This window comes from Capricornis sumatraensis, chromosome 17, assembly GCF_032405125.1.
Source record: "Capricornis sumatraensis isolate serow.1 chromosome 17, serow.2, whole genome shotgun sequence".
In the NCBI taxonomy this organism is placed as follows: Eukaryota; Metazoa; Chordata; class Mammalia; order Artiodactyla; family Bovidae; genus Capricornis; species Capricornis sumatraensis.
In genome coordinates, this window is record NC_091085.1 from 9532277 (window position 1) to 9545356 (window position 13080).

A 13080-nucleotide genomic window follows, 5' to 3' on the forward strand; every position below is an offset into this window, starting at 1 on the left:
TCTGATTCCACTTATTGCAAACAGATCTGATTAAATAATACAGGAGGCTCATATTTAGCTTTGTTGACAAGAGATTCAAACTCCATTATTAGAACAGTCACCTAAACAGCCCCAGGATGATCTGAAGCCTGAAAAGCTGATCTTCAGGGGAAGACATCAAGAACTCTGCCCTTGATCTATGTTGGAAAGAACATTATGATGTACTGTTAACAACTGACATGACAGCAAAACCCCAAGATATTTGTAGATTCACGTTTCTTGATTAAGAAGACATACACCATTTCCTCTGCAGCACTGGCTCCCCAGTCTGTCAGTAGTCCTTAAACTGATAGCTATTGGCGTAAAGAGTATCTTCTCAAGGCTCTGTTCAAGTTGACTCCAGAAGACATACACATTTTTCTGTCCAAGGCAATAGAACATGCTTTTCTGATTCCTTAGTATACTTTTTCTTTGGTCACTTCTTCTTGCTCATTATTATTATAGTTTGACACTGTCTGTTAAGTGAATACAGGTTTTTCAGCATACTCTCCATTATTTATGGCTTCTCTTTTCCAGTAGCCATGTACGGATGTGAGAGTTAGACCATAAAGAAGGCTCAGCACCTAGGAATTGATACTTTCAAATTATGATGCTGGAAAAGACTTTTGAGTGTCCCTTGCACAGCAAGGAAATCAAACCAGTCAATCCTAGAGGAAATCAAACCTGAATATTCATTAGAAGGACTGATGCTGAAGCTGAAGCTTCAATATTTTGGCCACCTGATGCGAAGAACCAGCTCACTGGAAAAGACTCTAATGCTGGGAAAGATTGAGGGCAGCAGGAGAAGGGGGCAATAGAGGATGAGATGGTTAGATAGCATCAGCAACTCAATGGTCATGAGTTCGACCAAACTCCAGGAGATAGTAAGAAACAAGGAAATCTGGTGTGCTATAATCCATGGGGTCCCAAACAGTTGCAAAAAACTTAGCAACTGAATAATAATAAAACTCCATTATTTATATTCTACTATTTTTTCACTCCCTAAGGAAAACATTGGAAACAGTATCAGACTTTATTTTTGGGGGCTCCAAAATCACTGCAGATCATGACTGCAGCCATGAAATTAAAAGACGCTTACTCCTTGGAAGGAAAGTTATGACCAGCCTAGATAGCATATTCAAAAGCAGAGACATTACTTTGCCAACAAAGGTCCATCTAGTCAAGGCTATGGTTTTTCCTGTGGTCATGTATGGATGTGAGAGTTGGACTGTGAAGAAAGCTGAGTGCCAAAGAATTGATGCCTTTGAACTGTGGTGTTAGAGAAGACTCTTGAGAGTCCCTTGGACTGCAAGGAAATCCACCCTGTCCATCCTAAAGGAGATCAGTCCTGGGTGTTCTTTGGAAGGAATGATGCTGAAGCTGAAACTCCAGTACTTTGGGCACCTCATGCGAAGAGTTGACTCATTGGGAAAGACTTTGATGCTGGGAGGGATTGGGGGCAGGAGGAGAAGAGGACGACAGAGGATGAGATGGCTGGATGGCATCACCGCCTCGATGAACATGAGTTTGGATGGACTCCGGGAGTTGGTGATGGACAGGGAGGCCTGGCATGCTGCGATTCATGGGGTCACAAAGAGTCGTACATGACTGAGCGACTGAACTGAACTAAACTGAAGGAAAAACAAACTCTGTTGCTCATTTGTCTCTTAGCTACTGTGGTAGTTAATTTTATGTATCACTTGACTGAATCAAGGGATGCCCAGATATCTGGTAAAATTTTATTTCTGGGTTTGGTCTGTGAGGGTGTTTCTGCATGAGATTACACCTGAGATGGTGAGCTCAGTAAAGTAAATTTCCCTCCCTAAAGTGAGTGGGCATCATCCAATCTGCTAAGGGCCTGAATGAAACACAAAGGTGGAGGAAGGAGACAGCTGCACCTTTTTCCTGCCTCATTGCTGGTGAGCCAGGACATCTCATCCCATCCTCTCCTGCCCTTAGGCTGGAGTTTATTCTATTGGCTTCCTTTGTTCTCTGGCCTTCAGGCTCAGATTGAGCTATACTACTGACCTCCTGGGTCTGCAGCTCATGAATCATGGGCTTCCTCAGCCTCCAGAGCTACATGTCCCAATTCCTCATAATAGATCTCCCTTCATATCTTATTGGTTCTATTTCTTTGGAGAACCTCGACTAATACAGCTACAATTTTGAGTTAATTCATTGATAGGCTTGTCTTCCTCCATCTGATTCTGCTGACAGAAAATTGTAATAGTAATTCCTTTTAACATTTCAGAATGTAGAGTTCATCTCATCAGCACCTTCTTATTCTTAAATGTCAATCACATAGTGCACCCGAGACCTCAGCCTTCTAAACAGTGGACATTGCCTCAACAGAATGACTTTTCTCAGGTCATCCCAACCCTGTCAATGAAACCTACCTCAGCAGGAATGGGAAATATTACTGGAGCTAAAATAACTGTAATCAGTCTGTGCTCTTCTGAGAATTTATAGCCAAAAATCTTTTTATTTTATTTTATTTTTACATTGATTGGATTGCTATACTTTATTTTTAACTTTATTTTTACTTTATTTTACTTTACAATACTGTATTGGTTTTGCCATACATTGACATGAATCCGCCACAGGTGTATACGAGTTCCCAATCCTGAATCGCCCTCCCACCTCCGATGACTGGCTCACCATTGTTGTTATAAACAGTATGCCTACTCCCAGTAGTGTCTGCCCCTTTCTGGTACTTCTTATGAGACTGCCTTCTGCTCTGGAAGCCCCACAAACTAGTTTAAATTCATTACCCAGTTGATGAAATAACATTTATGTTTTAAAACAGGACAAGAAAAAAATAAACATAAATTCCTCTGTGTGTTAGTTTGGGCCTTCTCCCTCCCGAATGTGCAGTGTGCATCTGCTTTACATGATAACCAGAGCTCCTCATAGATGAGAGTGTCGACTCAGCTGTAAAGATCAATTTTTTTCTTCCTTCTGATGAAATGTAATTTCTTAAAAGAGTAATGTTCTTCCCCAGCTCAGTAGGGTGTCATGGTGAGTTGCTGTTTGCTTTGAATGTGTTTACCTGGACTATGTATCATTAGTGAACTTTATATAAACTATCACATTTGATGTTTGATCTTTGTATTAAAATGTATCTGTTTATGCCTTTGGCTTCTAACAGGTTTACTAGTTCTCAGAGCTTTCTGAGAATCTGCCTCCTAGATTATAATCATCAGTTTGCCTTGAATAATATTCCCTTTCTTCTTCTTCTTCTTAATTTGATAATTAATTGAATTTTCATCAACACAGTATTGTCATAGATAATCACATAGCCATTGATTTCCTCTTTGCTAGCCAAAGGAAAATTGACGATATAAAGAAATGCTTCTAACATAAATATTACATCTGAGTAATTAGAAAGCATCACTACGAACAAAGCTAGTGGAGGTGATGGAATTCCAGTTGAGCTGTTTCAAATCCTGAAGGATGATGCTGTGAAAGTGCTGCACTCCATACGCCAGCAAATTTGGAAAACTCAGCAGTGGCCACAGGACTGGAAAAGGTCAGTTTTCATTTCAATTCCAAAGAAAGGCAATGCCAAAGAATGCTCAAACTACCGCACAATTGAACTTATCTTACATGCTAGTAAAGTAATGCTCAAATTTCTCCAAGCCAGGCTTCAGCAACACTTGAACCGTGAACTTCCTGATGTTCAAGCTGATTTTAGAAAAGGCAGAGGAACCAGAGATCAAATTGCCAACATCTGCTGGATTATGGAAAAAGCAAGAGAGTTCCAGAAAAACATCTATTTCTGCTTTATTGACTATGCCAAAGCCTTTGATTGTGTGGATCACAATAAACTGGAAAATTCTGAAAGAGATGGGAATACCAGACCACCTGACCTGCCTCTTGAGAAACCTGTATGCAGGTCAGGAAGCAACAGTTAGAACTGAACAAGGAACAACAGACTGGTTCCAAATAGGAAAAGGAGTACGTCAAGGCTGTATATTGTCACCCTGCTTATTTAACTTATATGCAGAGTACATCATGAGAAACGCTGGACTGGAAGAAACACAAGCTGGAATCAAGATTGCCGGGAGAAATATCAATAACCTCAGATATGCAGATGACACCACCCTTATGGCAGAAAGTGAAGAGGAACTAAAAAGCCTCTTGATGAAAGTGAAAGTGGAGAGTGAAAAAGTTGGCTTAAAGCTCAACATTCAGAAAATGAAGATGATGGCATCTGGTCCTATCACTTCATGGGAAATAGATGGGGAAACAGTGGAAACAGTGTCAGACTTTATTTTTTGGCTCCAAAATCACTGCAGATGGTGACTGCAGCCATGAAATTAAAAGACGCTTACTCCTTGGAAGAAAAGTTATGACCAACCTAGATAGCATATTCAAAAGCAGAGACATTACTTTGCCAACTAAGGTCCATCTAGTCAAGGCTATGGTTTTTCCTGTGGTCATGTATGGATGTGAGAGTTGGACTGTGAAGAAGGCTGAGTGCTGAAGAATTGATGCTTTTGAACTGTGGTGTTAGAGAAGACTCTTGAGAGTCCCTTGGACTGCAAGGAAATTCACCCAGTCCATCCTAAAGGAGATCAGTCCTGGGTGTTCTTTGGAAGGAATGATGCTAAAGCTGAAACTCCAATACTTTGGCCTCCTCATGCGAAGAGTTGACTCATTGGAAAAGACTTTGATGCTGGGAGGAACTGGGGGCAGGAGGAGAAGAGGACGACAGAGGATGAGATGGCTGGATGGCATCACTGACTCGATGGAGGTGAATCTGAGTGAACTCCGGGAGTTGGTGATGGACAGGGAGACCTGGCGTGCTGTGATTCATGGGGTCGCAGAGTCGGACATGACTGAGCGACTGAACTGAACTGAACTGAAAGACTATAGGTAAGTGAGCACATTGTTTGAGACATTACTCACACCCCAAACTCTAAAACAAATCAGGATAACTTAATAGGTCACTATCACCTTCACCCCTTATTATTTGTCTCTGAAACATCTTTCAATGTTGGGCCAAAAAAGGTGAGATCAAGGAATACAGTGGTGAAATGAGGGCCCAGAAAGCAACTTGCTTAACCTTCATACACTTAAGGACAGTAATTTTCGAACGTGGAATTTTTCAGTATTTTCTTAGTTTCCCTAAGATTTTGAATATCTTTTCTCTGATCTGAACCAATCCAGAGGAAATGGTTTTGAGAAGCATTTACTCACCCTTCAGTTTTACTTGCAACAACTCCCTTACAGGTAGCATAGTATCTCATTTTATGTCAGGCAAGGAACTGAAATAAAATCTTGGAGTATTTATGAATAGGGTGTGAGCTGGCAATAGTCAAACCACTAAGCCACCTCCACGTCCAAGCGTTTTTCCCTACCTTCCAGCTCTACTTTATATTCTCCCAATATGAGTATGTGCACATGATGCTGTTCTAACATCTCTGAACTCCTGTAAGAACAACTCCATAAATAATATTCCTTCCAGGGACTATCACGGGCTTTTATTTTTGTCTGAGAATGATTAGATTGCCCTCATCATGTCCTAACATTCAAATCGTTAAAGTCCTCAATTCATAATGTGATCTTCACCAGCAAACGAGTTTTTATTTAAGAAAAATATTGTCCTTAAGTAGAAAAAATAATATGAATCTATTTATTTCACCTTTATTATTTAACATTTATTATAGTCTTTCAAAACAAGTATTTATTGATTTATAAATTACTTTTTTGTTATGACTCAATGGTATTATTTATTCTAAAGGTGTTGGTCTAATAACTCAAACTTGGGTGAGAGGAAATGCTAAAAGTGTGAAACTTTAACATTTATTTGTGTTTATACTCATTGAGAATCTTTATAGGGCAATAAGAAGAGCTTGGACCCTGAATTCCAAATATATGATTTCAGTTTCTAGGAGTATCACTTGTTGTGACCTTGGTCAATTTAACTGCACCTTATTTAAAAAGAAAAATTGAATATACTCCAATATAACTCGAGGAGACATCTTACTCTCATTAATAAAACTGATAAGGAGAAATTATAGCCCAGGATGCTTTATAGACAGATTTGGGCATAAAATATCCTTTCTAAGAGGGCAGTGTGCAAATGAGTTTTCCATGCCTCCTGATGGTAGGAGTTGGGGAGGGAGGTGAAGAACCTAGGAGAATACTTTAGAAAAAAAGCTTATCTACCTTCCCCCATCCAGGGAATCTATAATCAGGAAGTGAGAAGACTTGATCTGATGACAGATTGAAACTTCAATAGCCATCAGATGTTTAATACTGGAAAATGAGATAGGAGTGATGTAAAACTCTGGTATTTATGCAAGATTATCTGTCAGAGATGAGAAAACTAACAGAGCTAGTTTAAAGGGCAGTTTTGAGAGCAACACTGAACCAATTTCCTCGTTGTACAAGGCTGAGTCTAGATACCTGAATAAATATTCTACCAGTGCAGCACACAGCACAAAGTCTGAACTCAAGGTGTGCTGGCTCCTTCCCTCTAACTAGCTCTGGGTCCTTCCCAAGACGGTGCCTCTGAGGGTCCTCTCTTACAACACACATCGAGTCACTGCGATTAGGGGTTCAAATGCTGCCTCATTCACACACTTTCTGGTTCCTTGCGTCCCTTTCATTCTCTACATCCATTCACTTAATATGAAGCCTTAAAACTAGGGAAATAATGTCCAGAAAGAATAGGAAAAAAAGAGAGCGGAATTTTAAATTGGCCATATTCTGAACCTCACAATTTAGGTCAAACAGATTTTAACACCGTTCAGGTATTACAAGTTTCCCAAGGAGCAAAGAAAAAAAAAGTCCTTCTCTCTGTCAGTTATATCAAATTGAGGCTTTAATTCCTATGGATTTTTCATTACATGTGATTCTATAAACTCACAAATCTATAAATGTTAACATGATTAACAGTTTTGAACTATTTCAACAAGCTCTTGTTAATTTTAACTAAGTGAAGAGAAACTGCAGGCCATTGGAGAAAATTAATAAAAATATATCTTTAAACAATTTTTTAATACAGTCTTATTATTAATCAACAAAATAAGTGTATTTTATTTGAAAAGTATTTTTCAGAGCAAGTGTTTTGTTGAGTACATGAGATTCCCTAGGAACATATTAGTATTTATGTAAATAGTTGAAAACAGCTTCAGTATGTTTGGAAAGTTCATTGTCTCATAAAATTTAAGTATTCTACCTGAAACAATAGCTATTTTGTTTAGCAGATTTTGTCCTTAACTAATATGATATTAAAATTTAGGCTAGCCTCAATTCTAATTATCCCAGGTAGAATACACTCAGTAGAATTGAGTGTAAAATTTTTAAAAAATGGTTATTTGTTTCAGTTATAGTTTCCATCAACATAAGGAGATACTGGGTAAACAGAAAAGGTAGTGCTGGATGGGGTAGAACCCACGAGAAAGCAGAGCACAACTAAAGCAAAGTTATAGCACAGCTGAATGGAAGTCAGGACCTGGATTCTAGGCCTGAAGCTCTGAAACCAACGCTATGGTGGACTAGGGTGTAGGCAGAAGGCTTTCACCAGGCAGGCAGGCAGTCACCCAGAGTCTGAGAGGTTGCAGCAGCACGTTTCCTCCACTGTGAGGAGCAGAGACACAGAGGCTAACACAGAACTTGCTGTCAAGAGGTCTGGCAGCAGAAAGCAGAGAACCCATACAGTGGGCTGGGATTCAAGGCAAAAGCTTCAGTCTTGAGTGCACCCAAAGACAGGCAGGTAGGTTCCTGAAGATTCTGGGAAGTTTAGTTCTGAAAATGGCATCGTAATAAGCACACAAAACAAGTACCAAATTAATTCCAAGTGTGTTTAGTCCCAGATCATGGCACTAGATAAATTTCTCTGTCCTAAATGAGAAATGACTCTAGCAGCTGGGGCTACATTGAACCTGAAAGTGGGTTCAAGAGAACAGGAATTTAGTGGGGGGTTTTGGGGTGTGTTTTCATATTTGTGTTAGATCCTTGAGAGGACTATTCATCATCTTGACTCACTTTTTTCCAGCTCCAAGATGAGATTATTTTTGTATACATGCCTTAAGGGAAAGTTGAGAGACTTTAATGTCACTATGGCTCTAGAGTTCTTTCCAGTTATTTTTCTCCTTCGAAAAGTCTCAATGTTAAGTCTTCATTTAGACCAAGGCTTAACTGGAAGCAATTTATGATACTACTGTGAAGTATGCCATCCTTAGAAAGTGTCACATTAAGCTTTTTTGAATGAAAAATCCTGTTCTTTCCATCACCAGAGTCCCCCACATAGTATATTTATATACAAATATGAACATACAGAAACACACTCTTTGCAATTGCACTCTTTTTCTCTCTTTATGCATTAATAAATATGTGTGTTTAAGTAGAATTTATAGTCAAGTACTTTGGCCACCTCATGCAAAGAGTTGACTCATTGGAAAAGACCATGATGCGGGGAGTGATTGGGGACAGGAGGAGAAGGGGATGACAGAGGATGAGATAGTTGGATGGCATCACTGACTCGATGGACGTGAGTTTGAGTGAACTCTGGGAGGTGGTGATGGACAGTGAGGCCTGGCGTGCTGCAATTCATGGGGTTGCAAAGAGTCGGACACGACTGAGCAACTGAACTGAACTGACTGATAAACATGTATATGCCATGCAAGCCAACTCTTTATACAATATGAAAAAAGCAATAAGCTTCTAAAAGTAAACAAACGGAAAGAAGAGTGTTTACTCTGTCCAAAGCTCAGGGCAATCACTTCTTAGCCTTTTACAGTAAAAAGGCCAGAACACAGTTGCAAGTTTTCTATACCCCTTATTAAGGTAGAAGATAAAATACTTTCTCCAATCAGAGAGAAAAAGTGAGAATGAAAAAAAATGTAAACTCTGACAAGAGTTGCCTGGAACCGTTAATGGATGGTAACTATTGCTAACATTTTGGGTAGAAATAAAAGTAATTTCTACAGGAAAATGGAAACAGATTCATTTCACTGGAGTTCTTTCCCTTCTATGTTTGTTTTTGTGAAACCAAAATATCCACTCTTGCTTCTCCTGTTGCCCTTTTCATTTCCATCATGCTCTGTAAAAAGAACTCCAGTAATCAATTTCTTATTTGCTCAACCACCCTTTGCCTTTTTTTTCATTTATTCTCCCTTTAGTTTTATTCAGTCATATTCCTCACTTTCCTCTCCAACCTCTCTTTTTAACTACTAATATTCAGTAGAATAGCACTCTCTTATTCTTTTCCCATCTATTTCCATCCAATACTATACATAGTTGAAATATATCAATGGAATTTGTTCTAACCTCAAATATTAAATGGAATCTCTTTTTTCTTCTCTCCTCTTCTTGCTCCCTTTCTCTCTCTCATCAATTAGAAAATATGTTGTACCAGCTAAACTTTCTTATGAACCATCATTTTATCCCAGAAGCAATCTAGTGCACTTAGTTCGGTTGGGTGGGCCTCTACTTCTACCAGACGTTGTAGATTTCTTCTTTACCAGCTCCTCATGGAATTTACTTTTTATTGTCTAGATATTTTTCTTAGAGTCTTCAGCTGAGGCTGAGACTCTAAAGTTTCTCAGAGTAACACTCGATCATCTAATATGGTTAAGAACTGGCACACCTCCAACCTGATGATTTCCCTTCTCTTTAGCCTCGAACCCTGCTCCTTCTCACACTCTGTGTCCTTGGAAAACTCTAAGAAAGATCTCCTCTGGAGATCTCATTCACTCTCATGATTTCAACTCTATGAGTTATTTTCAAATCTACTGTCATTCTCTAAATTACCAACAGAATTTCTTTTCCCCACATTCCCAGTTGTCTGTAAATGCTTTCCACAAAACTTTGACTTTCATGTTTTCTAAACCAATAACTCTATTTAAAAAATAACACACACACACAGATTCCTTTATATGTCTTAAATGGAAATCCAATATTGCATCACATTAAAGCTAATAGAATGCAGATACTTATGAAAGCCTTAAAGGCGACAAATGGGCCATTCTGTTTATGTGTACACATGCATACAGAAAGAGTTATGAGTCACAGTTGAGTTATATTTCTGTGGCTGGGTTTTGCATGCACAGTGTAGATGGCCAGTATGCACATCTCAGCAGGCCTAAATTTGGAAAATATCATTGAGAAGCAACAGTGTCTCAGCAATATTAGAATTTCAAATATGAACTCATAGTGGGAAAAGGCAGATTTATTCTGAAGTATGAACAAGGAGTGAATTGGCATTGAAGCCCAGGTTAATGCATTAGTGGTCTCATTGAGCTTAAATGTAGATATTACGCATTTACCTGAGTGTGTTGTTTTATTTATTAAAATCTTTAAAAGTTAATTTTTAAATTATGTTCTGTGACTTTTAAAAACTGGAAATTTCAGCTTTTGAAGAAGCATAGCCATTTACAAATCACAGTTTAAAAGGCATTCTATCATTCCTTACCAAACAATATTTTCTCATCCTAATCTCTGTTTTGGTAAAATAATCACTGGGCTTCCCACATAGCTCAGCAGTAAAGAATCCACCCGCAACGCAGGAAACACAGGTTTGATCCTTGTACAGAAGAGCCAGGCAGGTTTCAAAGAGTCAGACGCGACTTAGTGACTAAACAACAGTAACAAAATGATCCCTGCTGCTTATTTTCTTCGTATATAACCCCAATTCATTTTACTGCTAACTGCAATATATAGTCCACCAGGTTCCTCTGTCCATGGGACTTCCCAGGCCAGAGTACTGGAGTGGATTGCCATTTCCTTCTCCAGGGGAACTTCCTGACCCAGAGACCCCTGCATTGCAGGTGGATTCTTTACCGCTGAGCCACTGGGGAAGACTTAAGCGCCAAATACTTCCGGTCAGTTTATAAGGTTACGCATTATTTAAAAAGCTTAGAGTTTACATATTCAACAGACACACAAATACACATACACATACACATACACCCCTCACTAAAACATTTTGCTCTCTCTCCGAATTTGTCAGATCCACGCCAAAATCTGTTTAGGATCTTCCTTTAATTACCCAGAATCCCTCAATTTTCTCCTATCTCCAAGTTCTCTGGCCCTTGTGGTACACGCCACTCTTTGGCAGGTAATTATACACTGCTGACTTATTCTGTTCATTCCATATGCATGTCTCCTCCAACCTAGACGACACGCACTTCGAGAAAAGGAACCTCTATTCTCTTCATCTCTACTCCCTTCCACCTGACACATGTTCAGAGTGACTAAAATAGGCTAGGCATGTGCGAGTAATCTCTCGAACTGTTTTAACATTGTCATCTTTTAGTCTTCATACTGAATACTCTTAATGCTTTTATTATTTTTTTGTTTCATGTAACTTTAAAAAAATTACCTTTGTTACTTTCTTGGTGTCTGTGTATACATTCTATATAACTCAGTTTGGCTATATTGAATGTAACTCAAACCCTGAGATAGGGAAGAACTTTCAATGCTAATGATTACCAAATTTACTCATGCTGTAGATAGAATGCAGCCTTCATAATCAAAATAGAAGAATTAAGCATGACTTTTACACACACACACAAATCCATGTGAGCCCCTAGGTGGGTCCTCTACCCTATTCTCATTTTGAGAACCAGTGCCTGAAAGGATTATTAATATGCTCTGTCAGCTCTCAAATGGATTGAAATGAAGGGGAAAAAATATATGGAAGAATTTAAAATTAAAAGAACAAAGTATTTGGTTACATTAAAATTCAAAATTTTTACCATATCAGATTTAGATTTTTTTTTTTTCTTATTCCTTCCCTTGAATCAGTCCTGGAGAAACTACAGAAAATAGAAGGAATCAAGGATCTAAAAAATAAATAAATAAATAACATGAAAACCTGTGAGAGCTCCAGACAGACTGAAAGCATCTCAGAAGGAATAAAGAGAAATAGTGCTGCAGGCAGCATCTGCCTCTGGCTAAGAGAATCTAGGCACATCTCTGAGAGACTGTGTTGGAGATGTATTATGTTTTATTCTTCTCTCTACATCGCCATAGACCATTATTGCCTGACTCATCACCACAATGGAGAAGGAAATGGCAACCCACTGCAGTGTTCTTGCCTGGAGAATCGCCAGGACAGAGGAGCCTGGTGGGCTGCTGTCCATGGAGTCACACAGAGTTGGACATGACTGAAGCGACTTAGCATGCATGCATGCATGCATTGGAGGAGGAGATGGCAACCCACTCCAGTGTTCTTGCTTGGAAACTTCTAGGGACAGGGGAGCCTGGTGGGCTGCAGTCGATGGGGTCGTACAGAGTTGGACACGACTGAAGCAGCTTAGCAGCAGCAGCAGCAGCATCACCACAAAAATTCCCTCAAGCCTAGACTACTTGGTCTGGAGGAAACAGATGAATATCAGACAAAATTCAAAGGTAGTACAAAATCCACTGGAGTGAGGAGCTGGTATAAATGGGATGGACAGGCTAGTACCCTCAGGCATTCATTATTTGCCTTCTCTCTGCTCCAGGCAGCAGGGTTCACATCACTCTGAAGAAAGTCTTGCCTTGTGGTTAAGACAGCAAAGAATCTGCCTGCAATGTTGGAGACCTTGGTTCGGTCCCTGGGTCTGGAAGATGCCCTGGAGAAGGGAATGGGAACTCACTCCAGTATTCTTATCTGAATAATTCCATGGAGAGAGGAGCCAAGGGGTCACAGAGTCAGATAGGATTGAGTGAGTAACACTTTCACTTTTCAGGCTACTTCTATCTAGGAATTTTTTTTTTTTTTTTTGAGGTGAATCCTTCAGAACCTAGTGGGTTACCTAGTGATTTTGTAGGGCCTGGAGCTGTGTGTCCCTTCCTGCCCTTTCCTTAAATTCACAGAGATGTCAGGTACTTACAGGACTTTGGGTTTTCCCCAACACATATTAAAAGTCAGAGCAGGAAGACATTTTAAGAGAACTGAACTTAAAAGTCAACATGACTAGACTCTTAGAAGCACAATCTTTTCAACAAAGAAAGCAAAATCAACAAAGGATATCACATGAAGCAGCTTTTAAAATAAAAATTTTAGATTAGTTGTTTGTCAGTTGCTTCATTTGCTATTATTTTCTCCCATTCAGAAGGCTG